Source organism: Lagenorhynchus albirostris, chromosome 12 (genome assembly GCF_949774975.1).
Source record: "Lagenorhynchus albirostris chromosome 12, mLagAlb1.1, whole genome shotgun sequence".
Lineage (NCBI taxonomy): Eukaryota > Metazoa > Chordata > Mammalia > Artiodactyla > Delphinidae > Lagenorhynchus > Lagenorhynchus albirostris.
The window spans coordinates 72,333,444-72,339,629 of NC_083106.1; positions in this window are offsets into that span (position 1 = coordinate 72,333,444).

Here is a 6,186-nt window from a genome sequence, read left to right on the forward strand (position 1 = left end):
AGTAGAGAACGGACTTGAGGACACAGAGAAGGGGAAGGGTGGTGAGCTGGGACGAAGTGAGAGAGTGGCATGGACATATATACACTACCAAATGTAAAATAGGTAGCTAATGGGAAGCATTGCGCAGGGAGATCAGCTCGGTGCTTTGTGACCACCTAGAGGCGTGGGATAGGGAGGGTGGGAGGGAGATGCAAGAGGGGCGGGGGATATGGGGATGTATGTATACATATAGCTGATTCACTTTTTTATACCGCAGAAACTAACACAACATTGTAAAGCAATTATACTCCAATAAAGATGTTAAAAAAAAAAAAAAGAATGTCAGTTAACCAAGGTTCCCCTTCTCAAACGTGGACTCTGGCTAATCTCCTCCTTGAGGTTTTTATCCTGATGTAGATAACACTGGGCCTTTCTCTGACTTGTCTTCAGTGGCTGAGGAATCAGATTATCAGCATTTCCCCTATTTGTATCAGCTCCTTGCCTCACTGTCAGGAATTACTATCTGCTAGTTTCCAGATACAGTTGGTTGTGTGTCCGTTTTGAATACCAATTTAGAGATTCATAATTTATTTTACTTCCGAAAAGAAAAGGTACTTTTTAGCAAAAACTGACCGTTCATACATATTTCCCCGTTTCCTTGAAGATTACACTTTTACAAGTCACCTAACCAGTCGTTGAAGGAGTGACCATGAGAGGCCAGGGCCTGGGAGAGAAGCCTCACGTGGCCTTTAAGGCCACCTGGCTGCTCTACCTCCTAAGGCATAGGGTCTTAATAGGAAAGGGGGCACTGACAATCGCTCAGCAAAATCACATCCCTTCCCCTGGCAACATAGAGACTAAAGATTCAGTTTGCCCATTTTGTTTTGTATTTATCCCATGCCCGACATTTCAAAAAGTACATGAGTATTGCTAGGGTATATAATGTGTTAGCGGAATTACAATCAGAGAGAAGGGAGGTGAAAAACAAAGGGAGAGAAGATGGGAAAGAAGGACAATGAAAGAGGGGTGGAGGGCGAGGTGAGGTCAGAGTTCTCTTGGGGTCTAGACACAGGTGCCATGGGATTTCATATTAAATATCTGTGGCTGGGAGAAGACAGATGATCTAGAGGGAAAAAGCCAGGGAGGACTGGAGTAGGAATCCTTTCTGCTGAAAGCAGGGTGCAGCACTTGTGCAAATTTCCCTTGGGATTGTAGCCTTGTCTTTCATGAACTTCTCACTCCTGTTATTTCCAGTTCTGGACCATCTGATCAGAGAATACTGGAATTTCCAGCTCTCTAGGCACTAATTTCAGGGGCTAAAACAGCAACCCCTCTGCAGCTCCTACCACAGCCATCGCTGCCCTGCTGGGCTGTGAGACTATGCCAGCCCAGGCACTCTTGCCCAGGAAATGGAAGGTGGCATTTAAGTGGCACTTAAGATGTTCTTAACCAATCCTAAAGACTCTGAATGAGGCCAATTCTAAATTAAGCTTTCTTGGGTAAATGAATAAGGACTCAAGAAACCTCAGATTGGAAAAAAAAAAAAAAGATACGAGAAGTCGTACCTCCAAATATATTCCTGTTAACCCCCAGTTTTGACAGGTATTAATATGATTCAATGTTTCTATGACTTATTTTTGTGCTCTAGGTATTTTCAGTGTTAAGGTTTTAAAATATACCTCAATCAAATCCCAATATTTAAAATACACAAATGATGATATCACAGAAATGGAAGAGATCTTTTTTTTAAAACTTACAAGGAAACTGAGGCTCAGGAAACACAAGTGCCTGATCAGAGTCTCACAGCTGACAAAGGAGAATGAAAAACCAAACCTCCTGGTCTAGAATAAAATGTGCTTTTCTTTATAAAAATCATATTGAATCTGTTTTCTGGGATATATAACAGAAGGATCGAAAAATGAGTTTATTTTTGTATCATAGTATTTTTTAAGTGCTTCATAAAGTAATTTTGGAGTGGCTACTTGCAGTCTTTTATACTGTTCATTTAAAGGTGAATTGCTTGGTATTGCCCAGTGATCTTACCCAGGATCAGTGCTTTGAAAGAAAGCTCGTAGAAGTCTATGGCTTCAATGCTCTGTCTTGACCTCAGAGCAATTACCTTCCCTGAACAAAATGCACACGTAGGGATTCCAGTGCCTGCTGTTCTGGAAACGGTCAACGTTTACCTCAGGATTCATCCCCAGATTTCCACCATGTACTCTGAGCCTCGGCACTGGGTCACTGTGCTGAAGCTCTGCACTGAAGCCAACTGGCATTTAAACCACCAGACTGAAAGCTTGTGCACCATGGGCCATAGCCAGGCTTTCAAATGTGACTCAACTGTGGTTAGAAATCTGTCTGTGTGGGGTATTGGAAAGAATGCTTGTTTGGGTTGGGCACACTAAATTTAAGTCCCAGCTCAGCCTCCCATCAGGTGGTCCAGAATAAATCCTGTAAGCTCCCCGAGCATTTGCCGCTTATCTATATGGTACCTCTGTTTTGCTTACCTAGGGAGCTGTCCCAACCAGCAAATGAGGCAACATAAGAGTATCTGTAAACTGATGGGTTAAAAATATGTAGATTACTCTCCATGTTGATAATTCCTAATGTATAGATGGTATCCAAACAGTTAAGCCTTTGTTGGACTATATGTGGTCATGTGTCTCCTAATAGGTCTTGTATGCTAAAATACACAGCTAAGAATTAAAGCCAAAGTCTATTGACACACATGATGCTGCAGAGGAAGATATTCTGCTTTGTTTTCTGCCTTTCAGATGAAATATATACTCAGTATTGTGCATTGACATAACAAACCGGGGGAAATGTGCCAATTACCTGTGGGTTCTTGGGATGTATTCACATTCTGTACATTATTATTTCAAAAAGTCTTTTCCTGGGGTTTGCCTGATGGCGCAATGTTTAAGAATCTGCCTGCCAATGCAGGGGATACAGATTCGAACCCTGGTCCGGGAAGATCCCACATGCCGCAGAGCAACTAAGCCCATGCGCCACAACTGCTGAATCTGCGCTCTAGAGCCCACGTGCCAAAGAGCCCATGCTCCACAACAAGAGAAGCCACTGCAATGAGAAGCCAGCGCACTGCAACAAAGAGAAGCCCCCACTCGCCGCAACTAGAGAAAGCCCGCACGCAGCAACGAAGAACCAATGCAGCCAATAAATAAATAAATAAATAATTTTTTAAAAAAAAGTATTTTCTTTTTGGACCCATTCTCTGTACTAGATCTTCATTTGTAAGCAAGTTCCATAACATTACCTTTCAAAAGTAAAGCTAAAGAAATATTTCCTTCTTCTGGAGTTTTTTTTTTTTTTTTTCCAGTAAATTTGCTCCATTACCTGGTTACGTTCTGTCAAGTGTTATCAATAAATTCAGTCATTCATTCAGCTAATACTTATTATAACCTACTGTGTACCACCACTGCTCCGAGTCTCTTCTCTCCCCTAAATCAGCTTTTGACCTTTATTCCAGGTAAAAACTATTAGATAATCCATTTTTGAATGATGGATGCCAAACATGGGCAGTTCCAATGTAACTATTTATCTGTGAGGATTCATTACTTTCCACTCTGACTGTTGTACTACTGCTTAGCCCCAGAACATGGCTTAAAGTCTTAATCCTCCTAGGTCACTTGGCATTTCTGGATAAAGTTTCATAACTTTTGTTAACTTTGTCCATTGTGCATTCAGGTTACCTAACATTAGTTGGACCCTAACTGAGCACAACAAAATCCATGTTCATCTTTGTTGACACCATAATGGTCTCTCCACCATCACTATTTGAAATTTCAGTCTTACCAACACGCACTTGTTTTATTCTTAATCCAACCGTATATTTTCCCTCAGTCAGGGGCCTTAACTTCCACGACTTCTCATCCCCTGTCCAGTCTTGCTGTTCTGCAAACATTTGGCCACAGTGCATCTGAAGGAATATTTCTGAACCCCACATCCATTTGTGGCAATCTTCTCTCCTAATGGTTCCTCCTCATTATCGTGAACAATCTACTCTTTAGCAGTTCCCCAAGTACCTCATATTGTTTCACTATTGTGAGCCCCTGAACATTCTTGTCCCTCTGCTGAGAATGTCCCCTCTGCCTCATCACTTGAAACCTACTTGGCTTTCAAAATTTTGATTAAACTTTACTACCATCAATGCAGAAGCCCCATGGACTTCTCCCTTACTCCTGAGCCTGATGTGGCTGTCCCTTCTGTATATTCCTATCCAGTCCCATATGTTTCTCTATCATAGCATGTACCTACCAGTCCATACATGTTGATTTATTAGTCTGTATTCCCCCAAAACTGTAACTTCCTCGAGCACAAGAACCATATCTATTTACCTTTAGTCCCTGTGTGTATTACAGCCTGGTGCAGGGTATGAGCTCAGTAAATTTGTTAAAAAGATGGTTAATTAGGAAATAGGAAGTATTCCTTCAGAAAATACCCATTGCTCCATTTTGGAACTTCATAGTGTGAGGACTATATTTCCAAAGAACAATGGAAAGAATTATAGGACTGTGAGGAAAGAAAAGCAAAGACATTGGGATTATTTATTATTACTGGGGATATAGAGCGATGATCCTATAGCATCGATGATTATTATTAAATGCTTTTATCACACTGGTATCAAATCTAAACTGTAAACTACATGAGAGTGATACACATCTGTTTTGTCCACATTGATCTCTCCAGCACTTAGCACATGTTAGGCATTAAATAAATATTTGCTGAACTTTGTGAAATGAGCAAAGTAGCAGGCATTCAAGTTAGATGGACCATGTCCTGCTAACACTGACAGAAATTAAAATGTGTTTCTAGAAAAATGCTTTGTATTGATATTGGGGAAAGTCTTTCTGTATTATCTTTTAACCCTTTGTGTGTTGCCATCTTTCCTCTCGACCTCTGGGCTGTTGTTGTTTTTAAACTATATTTGTGGTGTTTTTGCTTTATAAAGGCTTTTTAATGTTTATTTTTACATAGTCAAACCTTTCATTCTTTTGAGTTACCGTTTCTATGTTTTCACATTATGCTTATGAAGGCTTTCCTCAGCCCAGAATTGGGAAAAGATTCCTCTATACTGTATTTTATGGCTTTATTTATCTATGTTAAGATCTTTAATCCATATGGAACTGATATTTGCATACAATGTATCTTGATTTAATGATTAGTGTACATACTCTGTTGTATATTACAATCTTTTTACCTTTATACTTTTCAAGTTTGCCCTGGTTTAATTCTAAAGGACGGGATAGCTATTCAAATTATCTTATTCATAAAATCATCCCAGGGTAGTGAGTCTTTCAACTGGCCTCCTGCATTCAGCATCTCTCCATTGGCCTCCTGTGATAGATTTCCTGTTGGTCTTCTCACAACCTTCTCTGCCCCACTTCCTTCTCTACCCAGCAGTCACTGGGATATTTTTTAAACACTAGAATGAAATCTCTATACCACAAGATATTTATATCTATTTTGTTTACTGCTGTATCTCCAATGCCTAGAACAGAGACTGACACAGAGTAGGCGCTTAATGAATACATACTGATGCAAACATAAATATCAATAGAATCATGCTGCTTCCCTGCTTAAAACTCAAGCGCTTCCCATTTCTATCATAAAATTCAAACTCCTCTCAGTACAGACACATTGAGTTCTTCTCTTCCTCAGGACCCCATGCTGTTCCTACTTCAAGAACCTTCTTTTCTACTAGACAGCTGCTTGAATGTGACTGCCTCAGGGGACGCTTTCCTGACTCCACTATTGAGAGTACAGATACCTTAAGTTTCTTTACTTGTTTCTAACTCACATAGCTTTGTGACTCATAATCTTTTATAACTCTATTTGCTTTATTTAAAAAAATTTTTTATTTTATTTATTTATTTTTTTGCGGTACGCGGGCCTCTCACTGTTGTGGCCTCTCCCGTTGCGGAGCACAGGCTCCGGACACGCAGGCCCGGTGGCCATGGCTCACGGGCCTAGCCACTCCGCGGCATGTGGGATCTTCCCGGACCGGGGCACGAACCTGTGTCCCCTGCATCGGCAGGCGGACTCTCAACCACTGCGCCACGAGGGAAGCCCTATTTGCTTTATTTTTATTTTCTTTCTCCTGGACCAGAATGTAAGCTCTATGAGAGTCTGCATGTTGTCTAGGTTTTTTTCTGATGTGACTCGAGTACCCAACATAATGCCTGGGGC